The sequence below is a fragment of the Meriones unguiculatus genome, assembly GCF_030254825.1.
Source record: "Meriones unguiculatus strain TT.TT164.6M chromosome 9 unlocalized genomic scaffold, Bangor_MerUng_6.1 Chr9_unordered_Scaffold_131, whole genome shotgun sequence".
Lineage (NCBI taxonomy): Eukaryota > Metazoa > Chordata > Mammalia > Rodentia > Muridae > Meriones > Meriones unguiculatus.
The window spans coordinates 60,725-82,628 of record NW_026843577.1 but is presented as its reverse complement, the minus strand read 5'-3'; the positions used below and the strand labels follow the sequence as shown (position 1 = coordinate 82,628).

The following is a 21,904-nucleotide window of genomic DNA, read 5'->3' as shown; positions in this document are numbered from 1 at the left end:
TGGGTGCTGGAGAGGAAAGTGCCTGGACCTGGTGATCTCCATTCACTGGCATATCTGTCAAGTGCTGGGGGTCCAGGTTTCCTGACTGTCAGACCAGGGAAACAGCTGTAGGGGTACCAGATCTATTGATACCCAAATGTCCCAAGAATCCTGAAGATGCCTGAAGGGGAGCAGGAGGTATCATATATGTGGCTGCAAGAATGGAGGTTCCCTAAGCCTGGGGGTCCACAGTCACTGGCATAAGCCTAAAGTTTAGGGCCCCCATGGTTTATTACTCTCAGACCTGGGAGACAGTCATGGAGGGGCCTGGATGCAATTGACCATAACTGTCCCAGGAATACTAAAGCTCCCTTGAGGGGAGCATGGACCATCTGATGTCTGGTTGCTGGAGTGGAGGTTCCTTGACCTGGGGCTCCTCACTGGCTGGATATGCAGAAAGTGCAGGAGCTCCAATGTTTGTTCCTTTCAAACTAAGGAGATGGCCCTGGAGGCCTGCGTCCAATTTGCCTCAACCAAATGCTATGCCCCATCTAATACAGTGCAGATTGGTCACCACCATCTTGGAATCCCCCCTGCACAGATCACACTTAGAACAATTTCAGTAGAAATTGAAGACTGCAAGTCTAGCTCCAAAAGCAGGTGGAGATATACTGAGCAAAAGTACCTTTAAGTTCATCATGTATGATATAAACGGTACATTAACAAGATTCATCAAAGCCACAATTCTCTCACATACCAAGGGGAGAGATCACAAATACAGAAATCAGGGTAATGACACCTAACACCACTTCTTAGATGGACAGCTATGCAGAGGTAGTCTAACCTCGGAATAAGGCTGCCTTTGCCTTTAGGTAGATTGACTCAATAAAGGAAAAGGAGTTCATTGCAGCTACCCAAGTCTGCTTTCTTTCTCAGAACTGTGACATCAATATAGAAAATTCCCTTTCAAATTCCTTTTATTTCATGTGCATTGATGTATTGTGATAGTGATGGACCCTGGAGTTCTAGACAGCTGTAAGATGCCATGTGGTTGTTGGGATAAAACCCAGGTCATCTGGAAGACCAATCACTGCTTCAAACCACTGAGCACTCTGACCCTAAGAAAGCCACTTTGTTAAGCTTTAAATGTCTTTCAGATATACGGATGATTTGTGTTCATGTGTAGATGTACCCTACTTGAAATGGCCAAAGTGGGCACCAGATCCATGGAAACACATTTAGAGGATATTTGCTGGCTAGGAAGTGATATCTGAAATGGAACTTGTCTTCTGTAACAACACCCAGTTCTGATATCTTCCATGCTATCTCCAGCCACCATTTATTTAAAACTTTTCCTACAGATGTTAATTAAAATATATTACACCATTTCCCCTTCCTTCTCTTTTCTCCATGCCTTTCTGAATTCTCTCCTTCCAATGTCTTAAAAAAGAATGTGTGAATAAGTGTGGACCTGCAAATATATATATATTACTACATTAGTAGTAATATATATATTACTAATTATATATATATATAACTAATTCTATTCCTATTGGTTGTGAGGATAAGGTCTAAGGTTTCTGTGCTGAACCCTTTATGTAGGATATATAATTATGGAGTGTATCCCTGCTAATCCCACAACTTGGATGGAGTTCTAGTCTCCAATGTCCACAGGAGTCTAACCCTGAATTGAGGTAAGCTATCTTGGACAGGAAACATTAGAAAGCACAGGGTGACAAATTCCTTAGATAACACATGGTGCTGGAATGGCCCTGATGTTCTGGAGCTGTGGGGAAGACTATGGACATTGGTCTTAGCCAATCAGTCCCCTTTGTTCTGTGGACCTCCCATTATACCATTGACCTGGGATATTTCCATCGATTACTTTGTCATCTTGAACTTTCTGCATTCTCTTTCTAAACACCATGACTACAGGACTGTGTTACCATGCCTGGCTTGGATGGTTTTAACCTCAGTGATTTGCTAGAATGTTGGGGCAAGTGTAATGTGTTGTTACACTTAACTATATTGAGAATCTCCTTATGTCTGTGAGGCTACTTTTCACTATCTGTTGAATTAAGAACAGAACTCCAATCTACTTTGATGTGTCATAAAATCGCAATGTTAAAGAAAAAAACAATAATTTTCTTTATACTTAAAGGAGAGGATTTTAAGCCAAACAACTGCATCTGAACAATGCTTTTTTTCCATTACTGGACTTAGGAACAGAGTCTGTGTGCTGCCTACCATGACCATTTGAAGCCAACAATTTACTCTCAATAAGCCCACAGAAAAAACTGAATTATTGAGGTAGACCATGCCCAACTATCCTGCAGGTACTAGGGAGGCAAGGTAAGCAGATCTATTATGTACACTAAGTTCAAGGTCAGCCTAGAATTTATAGTGAGACTATTATTTCAAATAAAAAAGAGAGAAAACAATGTTTGAAAATGAAAATACATTTAATTAAGCTATTTGTTTATTACAGTTTATTTTCTTTGTATCAGGGCTGTATCCACTTACAATTCTGACCATTTCCAGCCAGCCTCCCAATCTCCCCCATGCACCTTCCCTAGTCCTCATATAGGGGGCTAGGGAAAAATAAAAAACAATGGTTAAAACACAAATTATTAATAAAAACTGGAAACATATTCACATATTTATTCAGTGTGACAAATTTTGACCAGTGATGATTATATAATGTTATGCTGTTTCTTTCTTCCCACAGGTAATATTTGCTAATTGAAGACATGGTAAATATTTACTTGCAAGCTTATGCAAACAGTTCTCAGAGGGTTCCCAGTTCCCAAGGAATAAGGCCATGGAAGTTACCATGGAGGAATCCTAAATGTGGGCAAAGAGAAGGGTGGAGAGAGAGAGAGAGAGAAAGAGAGAGAGAGAGAGAGAGAGAGAGAGAGAGAGAGAGAGAGAGAGAGAGAACAAACAGAAAACAGAGAAAGAGAAGAAAAGCATATAGAAGAAAATAAAATATCTGGGTACCTCTGGGAGAGGGCAGACCGATTCTACTGGACTGAAAATTTAAGGGTGGAGGTGGGGAACAACAATCTTACCCTTTAGAAGGTAGGGACTGAAGGATCCTGGGAGAACCTGGAAGCCAGAAAACCTTCTGTCAAAAAGGCACCTCAGCAGCTTGTCTTATGTGTGAAGTACAACATATGGTTAAACGTTCATCCTTTAGATTTAATAGATTTAGAGAGCAGAGATACACAACTAAGTAATCTCTCCAAGCCATACATTAAAATCTTCCTGCCTATAAGTTGATCCCTCATTCTCAGCTTATTTCTCTCCTGCAAGGTATTCAAAGAATGACATAATGCTATTGAGCAGAAAATATCTCATCTAGGGGAATAGGTCTTTTCATCAATGACAGTCCAGACCAGATTAGAAATTCAAAGAGTCCATTGATTTATTACATGTTCACCTAAGGGAGATATAGGAATGTTCATTCAGAATATCCCTATTCCTGCCACGCAGAGAGGTTGCAGTGATGACAGATGGGGGAAAGAGATTTAAAATCAATTTGAGACCACCAACTGGTAGCCTATATGGTATTCTGACTGACATACATATACATTATCTGAGAAGACAAGGAAAGAGTGAAAGAACTGGAAAGTTGACCCACCATAGCTGAGTAGATACAGAGACTACAGTAGGAGGCAGCTTGTGCTCAGGTACAGACCTAGAATTAATTGCTCTCTGGGAATTTTATCCTTTCTTTAACATCCAAATCTACTTCCCTTTCTTTAACACCCAAATCTCCTTCTCCATGTCTCTTAGGTCTCTGTAAATGCCTGATTTCTCTAGCCTTCTATGGACATCTGTTTGAATCTCAGGCTCCCCTGACAACAACCTTCACAGCACCTGCAGTCTTCAGCACTCAGGGCTCCTAAGAGAATGTTTGTGTGCATCAGGGAAGCAGAATACAATCCACTTCAGAAAAGTTGGTCTTCATGCCTTCAAATTCTTCTTCACTTTTTACACTAGGTATCATCTCAAGCAGGTGTCCTTGTGGGCTCTCATTGCTGCCTATTTACGACGTATGGGATAAACTCAGTCTGGTGGTTTTGGTCAAGTGGTCATGCACTTTTTAAACACTTGTAGTCTCAGTCTCTATCCTGATAATTTTGGATACTTCCATATTTTTGTGAAGATATTGGATTAGAAACTTCTTTCAGCACCAAGCCTAAGTTACTTTTTATGCTCTCAATTTTCTCTTTCTTCTGGGTCATCAGGGATGAGTTAAAGATGAAGTTAGGATTAACCTTTCACTCCTCAAAAGGCTATTCATGACACGTTTATGGGGCCAAATACATGGCTCAGCACCTAGGAGAACTGGCTGCACACTATCATTTTCAAACAAATTTTATCCTTCAAATTGCCCTGAATCCCTCAATTATTACATGACAGTATGTTTACAATGTAAAAAGAAGACAGTATTTTATTGATGTAATATCTCAACTAATCTAATTTGAGCATCAGGGAAACAGAGCTGTAGGAAAGGCTTTTGGTGTCCAAAGCTGGCAATCAGTCCTCAATCATCATATTAAGAAGGCCAAAGGAGTTCCAACAAACTTGTCTCCCACTCTGTACATATCAGTCATGGCCTAAAACCCATAATAACCTTACACACACACTAGAAATGTTTCTTTTTAAGTAAATATCCTTTCTGTTACTTTATCTATAACCTTTATATTACATATTTCCTATAGAATGCAGTACTTTAAGATGAAATGACATATGGATAATTCGGAAGAACATATGGATTCACAGAATCCAATCTTATGTATACATTCATATCACATCAAGCTATGTAGTGAGATGCAGTTGATGGATGATTAGACCACTTTATTACATCTCCAGGATAGTTCAAAACACAAAGCTTTGAGTTAACAAAATGGACACATTCTTACAGTTTCTCTTCAGTATGTTTCATTCATGAAAGTGAAGCCTATAGAAATTTACAAAGGCTTCATCACAGTAAATATATTCATAAGGATTTCTCTTGAGTATGATTTCTTTTATGGCTTTGAAAATTTGTGCCATGCAAAGGCTTTACTAGTTATAGTCATATGGTTTATTTCTAGTATGAAATCTTTCATGCCTTCAGATATCATATCAATGTGCAGAGGCTTTACCATACTGATTACATTCTTAGAGGTTCTCTCCAGTATGTGTTCTTTTATTTACTTGAAGACTACTGAATTGTGAAAAGGCTTTACCACCTTGATTACATTGAAAATGTTTCTCTCCAGTATGAATCCTTTCATGCCTCTGGAGGTAGCAGCAAAATGGAAAGGCTTTCCCTCATTGATTACATTCATACGTTTTCTCCTCAGTAGGTGTTCTTTTATGCTTTTTGAGATTTCCGTGTTGTGAAAAGGCTTTCTCACACTGATTACATTCGTAGGGTTTGGCTCCAGTATGAATTCTTTCATGTCTGTAAAGGTTGCACCAATGTTCCAAGGCTTTACCACATAGATTACATTCATGGGGTTTCTCTCAAGGATGTATTCTTTTATGCCTTTGGAGTTGTCCGTGTTGTGAAGTCTTTCCCACACTGATTACTTTTGTAGGGTTTCACTCTAGTATGTATTATTTTATGCACTTGGAGATTTCCTTTTTTTGAAAAGGCTTTACCACACTGATTACATTCGTAGGGTTTCTCTCCACTATGTGTTCTTTTATGTAGTTTGAGAGTACTGTTATCTGAAAAGGCTTTCCAACACTGATTACATTCGTAGGGTTTCTCTCCAGTATGTGTTCTTTTATGTCTTTGGAGACTTCTACAATATGCAAAGGCTTTACCACATTGATTACATTTGTAGGGTTTCTCTCCAGTATGTGTTCTTTTATGTACTTGGAGATGTCCGTGTCGTGAAAAGGCTTTACCACACTGACTACATTTGTAGGGTTTCTCTCCAGTATGTGTTCTTTTATGTAGTTTGAGATTACCGATTTCTGAAAAGGCTTTACCACACTGATTACATTCGTAGGATTTCTCTCCAGTATGTGTTCTTTTATGTCTTTGGAGACTTCTACAATATGCAAATGCTTTACCACATTGATTACATTTGTAGGGTTTCTCTCCAGTATGTGTTCTTTTATGTACTTGGAGATGTCCATGTCGTGAAAAGGCTTTACCACACTGATTACATTCGTAGGGTTTCTCTCCAGTATGTGTTCTTTTATGCACATGGAGAGTACTGGGGTGTGAAAAGGCTTTCCCACACTGATTACATTTGTAAGGTTTCTCTCCAGTATGTGTTCTTTTATGTACTTGGAGATGTCCGTTTCGTGAAAAGGCTTTTCCACACTGATTACATTTGTAGGGTTTCTCTCCACTATGTGTTCTTTTATGCAGTTGGAGACTACTAGGTTGGGAAAAGGCTTTCCCACACTGTTTACATTCATAGGGTTTGTCATAAATATGTATTATTTTCTTTCTGCAAAGATAATTCAGATATGTGTAAGCTTTACCATATTCTTTACCCTCATGAATCTTTTTTTAAAGATTTATTTACTTAATATTTATACTGTGTTCTGACTGCATGCTAGATGAGGACACCAGATCGTAGTATAGAGGGTTACAAACCACTATGTGGTTGGCTGGAAAATGAATTCAGGACTTTTGGATTAACAGCCAGTGCTCTTAACCTCTGAGCCATCTCTCCAGCCACTGATGAATCTTTATGTCCGTATAAACTATGTTTGCAATTTGGTTTAATAATAAACTGAAATTACATCTTAACCTCTTATCACTTTCTTTACATTCATAGTTTCCCCCTTGATTGTGGGTTTCTGTACCTTACAAGATACCTTTGATGGTAAGAAACTTCATTACATGGCTCACTGACAGCATCACATTTCTATGAGTGATTTTTCATATTTAAAAAGAACTAGAAGGAGCCAGCTTTAACACAGGGACTGCATTCATAAATTTTCCTATAGTTGTAATCACACTGCATTCATAAAGGGAACCAAAATAAACACAACAATTTCCACAGGGCTAGTAATCATATGGATTTTTGTAATGTGATTTCTTTGGCTATATTTTCATTGAGCTTGGAAATCTAATTAAGTCTATTAGTTTAATTTTTAACAGTCCTCTCTTTTGAGCAGACTTTCCGAAGGTGATAGGAGTTCATAATTCATTCGTTATTAATCATGAATGGATGAATGAACACATGAACAAATATAAATTTATAGTGTTGTCACTATCATGCTTTCTACTGTACACATGTACAGGATAGTTTAGAATGCAATAGTCTATGATAATGTGCATCTGGAAAAACTCAACCAGGAAAAGTGGGCATTGCTGGATCCTTCCCAAAGGCATCTCTACACAGAGGTAATGATGGAGATCTACACGATCATCACTTCTATTGAGGAGACAATAAATACTCTTTAACAATTCTCTGCAGAGTGGAGGGAATTTTATGAATGAAGGGGAAGATAGCAAGGGGAGGACAGGAGCTCCACAGGGAGAACAACTGAATCAATATATTTAGGCACAGGGGTCTTTTCTAAGACTAATACTCCAACCAAGAATAATTCACAAATATAACCTAGAACCCCTGTTCAGATATAGCCCATGACACCTCAGTGTCCAAGTGAAATTCCCTAGTAATAGGAACAGGAACTGTCTCTGATATGAACTCAGTCACTAGCTCTTTGACTAACCGTTGCTGCAGGCACAACAACCTTGGCAGGCCACAAAGGAGGACTATGTAGCCTGTCCTGATGAAACCTGGCAAGCTAAGGTCAAACTGAAGAGGAGGAGGGACTCAAATATCAGTGAACTTGAGGAGGGGATTGAGAGGATATGAAGAAGGGAGGGAGAATTTGGAGGTAATGGGGTACAGCTGGGATACAATGTGAATAAACAGTAATTAATATTAAAATATAAATAAAAACGGAAGAACAACAAATGAAACATTTCCACATACACACAATTTTGCTTTTTGTTCTTCAAAGACATGGTTATTATGGTTCCTCCACAACAGTATTCTTGACCCTCATAATTTCCATCTGATTAAACTTCACAACTTTGCTTCAGGTATTTGAGTAACATAACCTTTGTTATGGAATATTTGCTCATCAGTAGGTTTTGTACAGAAAATTATCACCTATTTTATGAGTATGCTGTTTACAATATGAGTGGCGAGAGAGGATCAACAGATAGGGATTTCTACAGAGTATCTCAACATGGATATGATTAATGATTTATCATTTACAGAGGAATTTTAATTTAGAACATGGCTGCTCTGTCAAAAGACCCCATTCAAATACCTTCTATGTCAATGTGATCTGGCTAGAATACAAACACGCCTTTAATCCAGGAGACAGAGGAAAGCAGATCTGACTTCAATGCCAGCCTGGTATAGAGCAATGTCCAGTAAAGAAAAGCTTGGATTCAGGCATGGTGGTACATGCTTTTAATCCCAAACTATGGGTGTAAAAACAGCTGGTAGAAGGAAGCACCCATATTTGAAAATGCTGTCTCATTCAGTTTCAGGAAAGGTGACAAATTCAGAAAAATAATTGACTGCATAAGATACATGTATCTCTCATGAGAAGAGAGAGGAAATGAATCACCCAAAAGTGGCTGGCGCTACCAGGAAAGAGAAGGGAGTTTTACTGTGCAGTAATAGGCAGGTTGGAGAGAGAAAACTAAGGTGAAGATCAAATGAAGCAGAGAATAAAAAAGAGCTAAAGATTAGAAAAGACTGATGGAGTTAGTTTGAGACTAAACAAAGCAATTTAGAGGTCAGGACAAAAGCCAGATTGAGCAGGAATTCTCAAGGACAGAAAATCTTCTAGGCCAAAGAAAGAGTGTATGGAACCTAGAAGCTGCCCTGCCCAGGCCTAGGGTGGCAGACAGAGGGGCAGTCATTTTCAGAGATCATAATTTCTAGATTGAGTAAATGTCATTTGTACAGCAGTATCTATTCAGCAAGGGTTTCACTGTCTTCTTTTGCATTGAAATGCCTGGCAAACATAAATAATATAATATACCTTACGGTGAGGAACATGAGTTTGGGAGAATTTAATGTTCCTTACTACTCTTAAAATGGTGTTTGATTTTCCACAGTTGCTTTTCTTTAAAATTTCTGGGACATATTAAATTTTTTTTCTCAGCGCTGGGGAGCTGGCTCAGAGGTTAAGAGCACTGGCTGTTCCTACAGAGGTCCTGAGTTCAATTCCCTGAAACCACATGGTGGCTCACAAGCATCTACAATGAAATCCCATGCCCTCTTCTGGTGGGCAGGCACATGTGCAGGCAGAATAATATATAAATAATGAATAAATAAATCATCTTTAAAAATTTTTCATAGGCATATTTATATAAGCTTCCATGAGTAATTACCTTCCATATCTAGTAGATAGTCGATAATGTTCTTCAGTATTATGCTCTTCCCAATTGTAGCCTGAAATATGGACCAAAAAGTCAATGAGAGAGGATTAAAAATTAGGCAAAATTTAAGTTTCTATATTCAGTGAACCTTAGAAACATGCCTGATTTTTTCTTCCTCATTCCAAGTGAACTTATATAAGAACATCAATAAGAAAAGTCAACAGTAACAACAGTTGTCCCATTTACCTGAATAGAGAAAGAAAACTCACTGTCTTACCTATAGCTGTAAGGTGCTTGAAGGTCTCTATCATCACATCTTTGTAGAGACACTTCTGGGAAGGATTCAGCAAGGCCCATTCTTCCCGAGTGAAGTTCACATTCACATCAGCATAGGTAATTGAATTCTAAATGATCCCATACATGAGTAGAACAGAAAGCACAATGGTGACAACAGTGTAAATGTATACTTCATTGACAATATATTCATATAATTCTGGTGCTTCCCTGACATCTACTGACACAGAAGTTTCGATGTACTCACCAAGTCATTTTAAAAGGAAATTAAATGAGGAGGTTCACCTCATTTGGGCAACCTTTGAATAGAATTCAGCCTTTCAAGAGAAATGAAAATTAACAGACATAAAGAAAGCAAGACATGCAAATAGATGAAAACTACGGAACACAGATCACAGACATTGCATGCAAAATTACTACCTAAAAACAGGGGCAAACAGGAAGTACTGGTTCATAACTTTAATTCCAGCATTCAAGAGGCAGAGGTATGTGTATCTCATTGAGTCAAAGGCCAGCCTAGTCTCTGAAACAAGTTTCATGACATGCAGAGGTACATTTAAGACCTGAATCCACCACAAAAAATCATTCAAATAAAAAAAAATACTGCAAACTCTGTGATATATCTGAAGTTCCCACAAAGAATTATTTATTCAATATATTTCTGTATCTATCTTCCATAAACCTGAAGTGTCCGAGGTTAAACTGTAATATTAATGAGAGCTTACTAAAAGGGAATGCTTGTTCAAACAGGTACAAATGGATGGATGAAAACATTAGTCCTGGAATAGTTGGTCATAAATGAGTAACATAAGGCAGTTGAGGTGGATCAGCAATGAAAAGCTCTTGTTTGTCTTACCAACAACTGGGCTCAATTGCCAGTGCTTATATGGAGGCTCACAACTACCCATTATTCCAAATTTTGAAATTCTGAGGCCAGCTGCTGACTATTCTTAGGATCATGTACATATGAGGTGCCTAGTAACACATACAGACAAAATACTACTCATATTCACTCAGTTAAAACAAAACAAATACATGAGACAGGAAGAACGAGACACACCTGCAATCCAATGACTCACAAATCTCAGTCAGTATTAATGTTATGAATACAAGACATCCTGAGAAACAGAATATACTCTATGCCAAATATAAGAATTCAGTGGACTCAGAAGGGGGAAGGGAGAAGTTGAGGGAGGGAGGGGAGGATTGGGAGGGAAAGAGGGAGTGGGATGCAGCTGGGATACAAGTGAATGTATAAAATTATTAAAAAATAAAAAAATATTAATAAAAACTAAATAAATAAAATAAAAATAAAAATAAAGAATTCAAGAGTGGATATGGATGAAGATCAATCAGGATGGTATCATATGCTTGACATGTACAAAAAGCTGCATACCACATCAGCCAACATAGCAAAAGAAAAACTGCCAGGCATATTGGGCCACATTGAATCATAGCCCTCTGGAGCCAATATGAGGTGGACTTCTAAGTTTGAGGCTGGGATAGATTGCATTCCTACATCTAGGACAGCCAAATCAACACAAAAAAAACTTGGTCTTCAAAAACAATAAAATTAAAAATGTAAAAACCTCACGATACCAAAATAGGTTAGCAATGAATAGCAATTTCTTTGACTCTTTCTTGTGATTTAGAGTAAGACTGGATAACAATGAAGACCATGTGAGCACTGAAGGAAACAGAATGATCAGTTTCAATCATAAGACAGTAGACAGAAACAAAAGGAATTGGTTTGAGATCATAGACACTCAAATCTAATCTCCAGTAAGGAATCTAGACAATTTCCTCCTAGAAAACCTTTTATACCTTCCTCCAAAGAAGCACACAAAGAAGAAATAAATGTTCAATGATATTCTCCTACTTGATTCTGTGGACCTTTTCCACTCTCTGTTACTGAAGACTCAATTCTCAATGCCCCTAGCACTCCAAAAGAACAGCAGTGGCAGCTCCCCTTTCCTGTGTCCTAGTCTCCCGTGGATTACACACTCTCACTCTCTGTTCTGCTTCCGGGATCCCACTCCCAAGTCTTCAGGTAAACCATAGGCCATGCTTGCATAGAGACCAAGGCAGTGTACCAGGGATCTTCTCCACTACCTTTGTTACATCACTCTCAATTCTCAGGATCTTCCCGAGTGTTCCAACAGAACACATATGGCACCATCCACTCCATACCATCCCAGCAAGCCTAACACCATGAATACACTAGTCAAGCACGTCATTAAAAAAGTAACACTCTGCCAACACACTTTCTGAAATTTGAGATAACTAACAGAAAACTAAGAACAAAATCCCCACAAAAGAAAATAGCACTTGCACCTATAATCAATAAAGTAGAAGGAGAAGATGAAGAAACAATGAAACAAAGGGTTGGTTCTTTGCGAAAAACAAACAAGATAAACCCTTACCTAAACTAAATAAAAGACAGAGAGGAAATATCCAAATTAATAGCATCAGCAATTGTATTAAATATTTTTGTTTCTTTAAAATCCCACTCATGTTATGTGAATTTTTTTTTCTATTATCCCCAGGTGTGGAGCAAGAAGCTGCTTCAGTTTGCCCACAGCTGTTACTTATGATTGTCTCGTGCTCTAGCAGGGCTGTGGTTTTGCCACCTGCACATAGTTTAGTTTTGAGTCTTCTGGAGAGGGTACACATGCAGAGCCATGAGAGGACACTGGGTCTTGGAAGAATAAAGAAGCTGCTGCTCTTCCTGATGCTGTTCACCCACACTGCTACTCTGTTTGTCATTGCTGGTTTATAGGCTGCTGGATATCCTGGTGACTAAGAGGTATTGCCCCAAAGATCCTGACCACCCTAATCCACAGGAAGTAGTTAAAGAGACCTCTGTTTCTTTCCCCTCTAGCATTCTCTCCCCTTTACCAATTGGGGGTTTTGGAAGGAATAAGGGTTGTAAGGGGGGTATAGGTTTAAGAATCCAAATAAAGGGCTGAAGAGATGTCTTAGGTTAGGAGCACTGGCTGCTCTTCCAAAAAAACCCAAATCAATGAGATTTAAACAAACAGTGCCATTTGTTGTTTGCTGTTTCAGTGGGGTTCTGGAATCCACACAAGTAAGACAGTTATTGCACTAAAGAACCCAATGAACCCTAATCAGCATTAAGTAGATGGAAATCTGCATTCCTTGTCTGTACTAACTGTTTTCTCTCCTAACAAGGGGTGGTGAGTGAAAGGGAGGTAGAGGTATTTAAGAACCAAGTATAAAGTAGGTATTTGAAAAAGGAAAGCTTACAGTTTTGCTCTCAGTAATATCAAATATAATTCCTAGTTGAAAAAAAACTGTCACATTTCGTGTTCTTTCCATTGCTTAAATTGTGGCATTCCTGCACATTTCATTCCAAAGCAATACTTTTGCTACCAAAAAAAATCCCATGCCTCAACCTTCAGGTCACCTGTGCCTGTGCCCTTACATTGAAATACCCACTACTGTGAGGCTACATCTGAAAGCCAAAACCCATTTGGGTTCTCCTGGACATATTTCATCAGATGTAAGACTGTTCCAAAGTCTGGAGATGAACTACTGGAGGTATCTCCATACCTGACTTCAAGATATACTAAGAGTAATAGTAATACAAACTGCATGGTACTGGCATAGAAATAGGCTGGGTGATCAATGGAAACAAATCAAAGACCCAGAAATAAACCCACACACCTATGCATAATTGCTTTTGGACAAAGCAGCCAAAACCATACAATGGAAAAACACAGCGTCTTCGACAAATAGTGCTGCTCCAAATACATGTCCACATGTAGAAAAATGCAAAGAGATCCATACTCCTCACCCTGCACAAAAGTCAGGACCAAGTGGATCAACAACTTAAACATAAAGCTAGATTCCCAAAATCTGCCAGAGGAGAAAGTGGGTAACACCCTTGAACTTACTGGTCCAAGAAACAACTTCCTAACAGAACACCTGCAGTGCAGACTCTAAGATCTACAAGTAATAAATGGAACATCTTGAATCTCAAAAGCTTTTGTAAAGCAATGGGCACTATTATTACCAGGAGATGGCCATCTACAGATTGAGAAAAGGTCTTGACCAATCCTCCGTCTGACAAAGGGCTAATTTCCAGAATCATATTAAAGATTTCAAGAAATTAAACACCAACAAACCAAATAATCCTATTAATAATGGGACACAGGGATAGAAAACTCTCAGCAGAGAATTTGTGAATGGTGCATAAGCACTTAAAGAAATGCTCAACATCCTTACTCATCAGGGAAATGCAAATCAAAATTAGCTTTGAGACTCCATCTTACACCTGTCAGAATAACTAAGATCAAAACCTGAAGTGACAAAACATGCTGGCAAGGATGTGCAGAAAGGGGAACAGTCCTCCATTGCTGGCAGGGGAGCAAACTTTTACAACGACTTTGGAAATCCATCTGGCACTTTCTCAGAAAACTGGGAAAAGACATACCTAAAGATCCAGCTATACCACTCCAGGGGATACATATGAAAGATGTTCCAACATACAACAAGGACATTTCCTCAACGATGTTAATAGCAGCTTCATTTCTAGTAACCAGAAACTGGAAATAACCTATATGCCTCTCAACCGAAGAATGGGAAAGAAACTGATATATTTACACAGAAGAATATTACCCAGCCATTGAAAATCATGAAATCTGCAGGCAAATGGGTGCAACAAGATCTTCCTGAGTGAAATAACACAGACCCAGAAAGACACACAGAAGACAGTACTAAGCCTCAAGGACAACAAAAACAGGACAATGAAAGTCCCTTTTAGAGGCCAGAGCTGCAGAGTCTCCTCCTCTCCAGGGAATCCACACTCAGAAAGACTGACAGGGCAAGGACCTCTGCCCAGGTCACAACATCCAGTCTGGCTCAAAGTCCATCCCACCTCTAACACATGGGACTCTCCTAGCTCAGCAGACCAGCTTTTCCGGGACTGGCAACAACGAACCCCATGATATCCATGGCATAGCTGCTGGTCCTGCATATTCATCACTACAGAAGAACCAGAGATGAATCTTGGAAAGACTCTGCAAGGTAATTTATACTGTTCCTCCTTCCAGGTTGTGAAGTTTTCCCAGAGTCCATCATTAGCTTAGACCAGGCATTTGGGCCTCAGGACTCTGGCAGATCCTCTACTGGAGGATGAGAGATCAGGTGTCTCACACAGCACAAACAATCTCAGCTCTGCCCTTCCATCCTAGGGGCAGACAGAGCCTTAGCCTGGTAAAGTAGTAGTTTAATAAATGTTTCCACTCTCCCAGGGTACATGTTTATTTTACACGTCACAGGGTCCTGCATGTACACATTTAATTACCCTCTCACTGTCCAATGCAGTCATCTCTACCTCACAGCTGAGAATTCCTGCAGCACCCCTCAATCCAACACAAACAGTAACAACAACTGAAGCCTAAAGGACCTATGGATTTGAAAGAAAGGAGTGGAATATGGAAGGTGAATAAAAAAATTTAAATTAAGTGACATGACTCTTCCTAGATATGGTGGGGAGAAAGTTTATTATAGAGAGAAAGGCACCTGTGAGCCATGTGAGGAGAGAGAGGAGAGGAGCACGCCAAACCATGAGACTATGACAGTAAATAATAGATGAAATAGAGCAGGTAACCAAATTGGATAGATAACAGAAAGAAGGGCAGGTGGGTTAAGGGTCCGAGCCTTTGGCTACAGCACAAGGTATGCCTGCCATGTCCTGTAACCAGGTAGGGACTCGGGGATTCTGGGCAAAATGGTAGCTAATTCTGCTCTGAACTGTTAAATAGGCCCCTCAGCCATTTGTCCCCGGATTTGAGTCTTAACAGTGCCCAGGTCGCCACATGCAGTCTGGTCACAGTCCATCCCACTTGTAACATGTGGGACTAAGACAGCTCAGCATTCCTAAGGCCAGGACAAAGGACCTCACAAGCAGCTGATGGCTGCAGAATTCCATCCAGCCCAGGAAGGAAAAACCACACCAGCTTCTGCTGCTCAGCCTCCTACTCCACCACCATGTTGGGGGCAGCGGTCACACACTCACCATGTCGCCTCTTTGGAAGTCGCCTGAAATCCCCTCACAGGACCCAGCAGCTGAGCTCAGACTACAGCACGCCCAACATTCCAGCCAGCTCAGCTTCCTAAAAAAACCTGAAACCTGGCACCCGGAAGAACCTTCCTCTTCCTCTGATTACAGGCCTGGTCTGGAAGTTCTGATTGGCCAGTGAGTCTAGAGTGACCTGGGCACCTCCCCTAGGCTCACAGTGTACTGAAGAGACAAAGCATAGTGCTTCCTGGCCCAGGAGGAATGAATGCATGTTTGCTAATTACAAAGAGCAACTAGGGCCTGGCTTAGGGAGGAAGCTATGCTCACGGCAGGGACCTTGGTTCCATGACTTGAACTTTGGGTACATATGTGGAGAATAAGGGCCACACCATTTCCAGATCTGCGGAGATTTCTTTGTCAGTAGAATTGTGCCTGTTGTCTAATAGCCTACCCTTCTGTCTTCCAGCACTGAGCAGGGACTTCTCCTCCTCCTGAAATCAAGTGGGATAGCTTGAACAGCCCAGTATTCAACTTGCAGTGCAGTTAACCATCTGTCCACAGGAGGAAGCCTGCCAAAAATGCTGACAATTAAAGAGAAATTTTAGGAAAACAAATGAAATTGTTATTGTGTGACTTCACAGTGGGGTCAGTGAAACTGCAGCTACTTTTCACCTGGTAGTTATCAAACAACTCTGGGAGAAAAGCAAAAACAAACAAACAAACAACCAAAACAACAACAACAAAAAACCCAGGTGATACACAATTTAGAGCAGTCATGTCTTCCTCTTCAGAAGGTTATTTTTTTATTCTGATTCTTGAATGCCTGTGCTCTAGAACACACAAATGTCTAATCAGGACATTTACTGATCATCTATGATTGACTACCTCACTTCATATTGTTAATGTCAACTACTGTCAAAGCATGAAAGCTTCCTCCCTCTTCTTGCCCATCCTTTTCAGTGCTGTGAATACAAAAACTCCAATACTGATAAGTTATCTCACTTCTTACACAGTTTCTTCTTCATTTGTAAGTCTCCAATAAAGGCCAGAATGTTTGGAAGTCTCATTCACTGGCCTAATTTATCTTCGCATTGACCAGTAAGGCCCAGCCTGGAAGGAGTTTCAGGACTGTCTTCTCAGCACTAGGAGGCAGACACCGGTCTTGGTATTCAAGACTATTTGTAATTACATTGCAGGAGAAAAGCCTGGGCTATAGGAGACAATGTTCTCTATGGAAGTAAATAATACAGAGCACTTGAGAAAATAAAAAATACCTTTGTAATTACTAAGAAACACTAGGGACTAAATAATAATAAGAGAGTAGATCTATGATGCATTTAAAGAAAATGCAATTTAAAGAGAGAAACCAAGAGTTGCCTTTTTGAAAAGATGAATAAGGCTGAAAAATGCATAGCTATAGTGACCTTGAGAAAGTTCAGGCCATTCCCTGGCAGAAAGAATTTCATTAATAAGACATCTCTAAGACATGTGTATGTGTCTATATAAACATACACATAGTTTGTAAAAAAGTTATGACACATGGGCCGCCAATGCTCCCCACAGAGGACATAGACTACTATGTAATAAAAGCACCAGTGCTATGCATGGAAAAAATTCTCTTTCAGATGAACAGTGTCCAAAGCATGTGAAAAACCATTAGGTTGCTGCTGTGACCTTTGATTCTATTCCAGAGTTTGAAGGCAAGCCCCCACTTTTTGAAGCCAACATGAACTTCAGAAACAGGCCTCAGAGAATCCATCTTGGATTTGACCTGAAAGCCTCCTGCATGCAGACTAGATTTCACAGGACTGGATGTTTTTATGTGGGCTTATGATGTCAGCAAGCAACCAACAGTGTTACACAGCTGTACCTATAAACTACAGCAGTGATTACCATGGCAAGATATCCCTATGGTTTCCATAGCGGCACTCATAGTTTGGTGGTAACTAACATCTGTTCAATGGAACTTAAAACTCAACCAAGAAAATGGAAAACATGTCTGGTATTAGAAACCCAGCCAAGTACTCCAGGAGAGTGAAGTCATGGACTTTAGAAAAAGAACCTAACTTGTTCAACTTAATAAGCCACCATAATTATTGACTGCATTCTGATTTCTACATTTCTACAAACTTTGTATCTGTTGCCTTCCTCATAGAAGACCGATGAAACATGACAATTATTAAAATGCAGTAACAACTTATTACACAATAACCAGGCACTCTCTCTCTCTCTGTCTCTCTTGCTTTCTCTCTCTCTCTCTCTCTCTCTATATATATATATATATATATATATACATGTATATATATATAATACATATATGTCTTATATAATTTTGAAAGGTAAAATTCTATACCATGGAAGAAATAAAATTTAACTCTAATGTTAGGATCAAGGACCTTGAATATCATGATGAGTTTCAAAGAGATTGTCATTAAAGCAGAATTCAAAACAATTTAATTGGTATAATCTTGAAAATTAAGTGTATGTTTAGAAAGCATTCTATAATACTATCCAGAACTATTTTAAAAGTATTAAAACCTTGGTGAACAAACTAGCTGTTTAACAGTGTATGAACTGAGTAAAGTAATTATTATCTGCAGTATACATGAAAATATAAAAAGAGTTATATGAAGCTCACAGGTTTCTTATCTATGTTTTTCCTAGGCATAAGGTTATTGTGTAATTCAAGTGCTGATTTCTGTATTACATATATATGGTTGCAAACCTAGTTCTGATCATCTTTCTGAATGTTTTATAATCTTGAGGTTTAGATCCAGGATACAGAGGACTCCCAGAATAAAGATCTGTGCTAGGGCTAGGTGAACCACAGTGTAATCATAGGTTTACAATTAACAGAAAGTTCTCAGATTAAAGGTGTGTATTATGGCTCAAACAATAGTAAACAGGGTTTTACAATTCTCAATTTTGGGATTCTCAAGGGGATTAAATACCCTGAAAAAAAAAAAAACAGACTCATAGACTTTGGTGAAATAGAATCAATAAAAGATCTTCTGGAGCTATCTCCATCCCTGTTTTTGAGCTGTACTATGGAGCAACAGCAATAAAAAAGGCTTGGTACTGGCATAGAAACATACTGCTGGATCTGTGGACTCGAGAAGAACACCCAGAAATAAACACATATGCCTACAGGTTCTTGATTTTTGACAAAGAAAACACCACCATACAATGGAAAAATGATAGCATCTTCAAGAATTGGTGCTGGTCTAGCTGGATGTCTACATGTAGAAGAATGCAAATACATCTGTACTTTTCACCCTACAGAAAACTATAGTCCACCTGGATAAAAGAACTCAACATAAAACTAGACACACAGGATGTGAGGCTAAGCACTGCACTCAGGGTCAGCCGCTTTGGACCCAGAGAAGAGCATGTCTGATTGCATGCGGGTTGATGCCCCAGGTCCCGCCTCTGAGAAAAAGGTATCGGACGGGTCTGATGCTCTTTGGGTGGATGACACCTAAATGAACATCTGTACAAAGTCCCAATTTATTTCTAATATCAGAGATCAGACCTCTACTCTTGCCTGATGTGTCTAAAACAAAAAGGGGGAACTGTAGAGAGCTGCGGAATGCTATGCCTTAAAGATGGAGCTGGTTTCCGCCTTCCACCTTCCCGATGGTGAGTGCTCTCTGTCACGAACAACTCCACATTTGGCTAAGGCCGAGGATCTGGCTTGCTTCCATGTATGTGGACCTATCTGCATTGCCCCCGTGGCACGCCTGGGTTGGCTACCCAGAGGCTATTTAAGCTGTGGGCTGGCTTTCCCCGGGGCCGAGGATTGTTCAATGTTCCTGAATAAACTGCATTGAAAAAAAAATGCTGCTGGAGATGAAATAAGCTTTGATGAGAATACGAATATTATGGAAATGTATGATATACAAAACTTTATTGCATATAGTTTTCGAAATGTATTACTACTTAAAGTGGGAGAGTTTGTCTTCAAGAGTGCACAAGATCAAGGCTTTTTCATCAATGAAGTTCTGATTCAATGGCCAAGCAACTTCAAACAGGTCTGAAAATTTTTCAATATTTAATATGAAGAGAATTATTTAGAAAGAATTATAAAAATTGTTTGTGGTATGATTCTTTGAACTTTTAAAATAATTGTGAATTTTTAATTCCTTAGCTCTATTGTGACTGTGAGCTTGTGTGTGGGTGTTCATGCACATAAGCACATGTGCTTCTTAAGTCCCAGTCAACTGTGGTTCTCTTCTTCAGTTGTCAACTTTATTTTTATCTCTATGAAACCTTTACTTTCTGATTTTGCTGAAATCAGTGGACAGGATTACATACCTTCTCTCTGTCTTCATGATCATAAAGTTTGGATTACAGGCCTATTTTTCTGCACCCAACATTTCTTCCATCATTTTATCATGATCAAATTCACATTTCCCTGCTTATGTGGCAAGCATGTTAAATACTAAAACATGTCTTTAGTTATGTTTGATGATTTTAAATCAGAAATGAAACAATACTTTAGAATTACATATATGTATATGTACATATACATATAAATGTACATACAAATGTACACATAATGTCAGATAATTCTTTAGCTAGAATTAGATGAATTGAATTTGGATGTTTGTGTTCATTCATAATGCAGTGATTGAATGACTGAGTGCTCATCGTTAGAGGCATGTATGTGTGTTTTTATATGTAAACACACACATGCATGCAAACTTATGTAAATTTCCACATGTTAATTATAAAGGGTAGCTGATTGATGCTCAAGCATCCTTCCATTTACAAAACTCATACTCAAGCGTATCAATAATTTTACAAGGTTGTGAGCTAGCATAAATAATTAATAAATTACGGATTTGGACACAAGACATTTCTGTAAACAATGTATATGAGCTTCCCAATATGTGTGTCAGGAAATGAACTCATATTTCAGTGCAAGAGCTGTATGCACTCTTAACAGCTGATCCAGTTATCCAGAAACATATTCCTGTTAATATGTACATATTCGGGCTCGCTTCAGCAGGACATATACTAAAATTGGAACGATACAGAGAAGATTAGCATGGCCCCTGCACAAGGATGACACACAAATTCGTGAAGCGTTCCATATTTTTAAAAACCATCTTCCTGCCAAAGGGATTCTCTCCACTACAACAGTCCAGGAACAACCAGAAACTAAATTCAAACAACTAAGATAGCCCATAGAGGACAGCGTAAAAGTTCAACCAACAAAAGCCAGAGCATTATGGCATCCCCAGAACCCAGTTATCCAGGGGCAAATAGACACCCCAGCATAAATGAAGTTCAAGGAGACGACCTAACTTCTATGCTCAAGAAGATGATAACAGAGGAAACAAATAAAATATGAAAAGAAATAGAGGAAGCTGCAGCCAAACAGTATGTGGCCTTTAGAGAGGAAATGCTTAAATTACTGAACGAAATAAAAGAAACAGTGGATTGTTCAAACAAACAGCTGAAGGAATTGACGGAAAAACATGAAAATACAGTCAGACAGGGGAAGGAAACCAACAAAATAGCTCAAGACCTGAAGATAGAATTGGAAAAATTAAAAAAAAAAAAATGGAAGAAAGTGTGGTGAGAAAGAACTTAGGGAAGAAAGCAGGAACTACAGAGGTTAGCATAACCAATACGCTACAAGAAATGGAAGAAAGAATCTCAGGTGTAGAAGATACAATGGAAGAAATAGATGTATCTGTCAAAGAAAATGTGAAATCTAAAAAATTCCTGACACAGACCGTCCAAGAAATTCAAGACAACATAAAAAGACAAAACCTAAGAATAATAAGAATAGAGGAAAAAGAAGATTCCCTGCACCAAGACCCAGAAAATATTTTTAACAAAATCACTGAAGAAAATTTCCCCAACTTAAAGGAGAGGCCAATAAGAATACAAGAGGCCTATAGAACACCCAATAAATTAGACCAGAAAAGAAAATCCTTCCGCCACATAATAATCAAAACCGTAAGTATACAGAACAAAGAAAAAATACTAAAAGCTGCAAGAGAAAAAGGCCAAGTAACATATAATGGCAAACCCATTAGAATCACACCTGACTTTTCAACAGAGACTATGAAAGCCAGAAGGGCCTGGACAGATATCATGCAGACCCTAAGAGAACACAGATGTCAGCCCAGGCTACTATACCCTGCAAAACTCTCAATCCTCATAGACGGAGAAAACAAGATATTCAATGACAAAAA

General features: G+C 39.0%; 1 long non-coding RNA gene and 1 other non-coding gene across 2 annotated transcripts; one reads left to right on the top strand and one right to left on the bottom strand.

Moving 5' to 3' along the window:
• Positions 1–2,606: 2,606 nt before the first annotated feature.
• LOC132650322 (uncharacterized) lies at positions 2,607–17,831 on the bottom strand. Its single transcript, XR_009588685.1, has 5 exons — positions 16,147–17,831; positions 9,633–9,759; positions 9,368–9,428; positions 3,051–3,087; positions 2,607–2,823 (listed from the first exon to the last, which is right to left on the bottom strand). It is a non-coding gene; the product is annotated as an uncharacterized LOC132650322 (long non-coding RNA).
• Positions 17,832–20,692: 2,861 nt separating this feature from the next.
• On the top strand, positions 20,693–20,797 carry LOC132650323 (U6 spliceosomal RNA). The gene has a single exon (XR_009588686.1). It is a non-coding gene; the product is annotated as a U6 spliceosomal RNA (small nuclear RNA).
• The last annotated feature ends 1,107 nt before the right edge of the window (positions 20,798–21,904 follow it).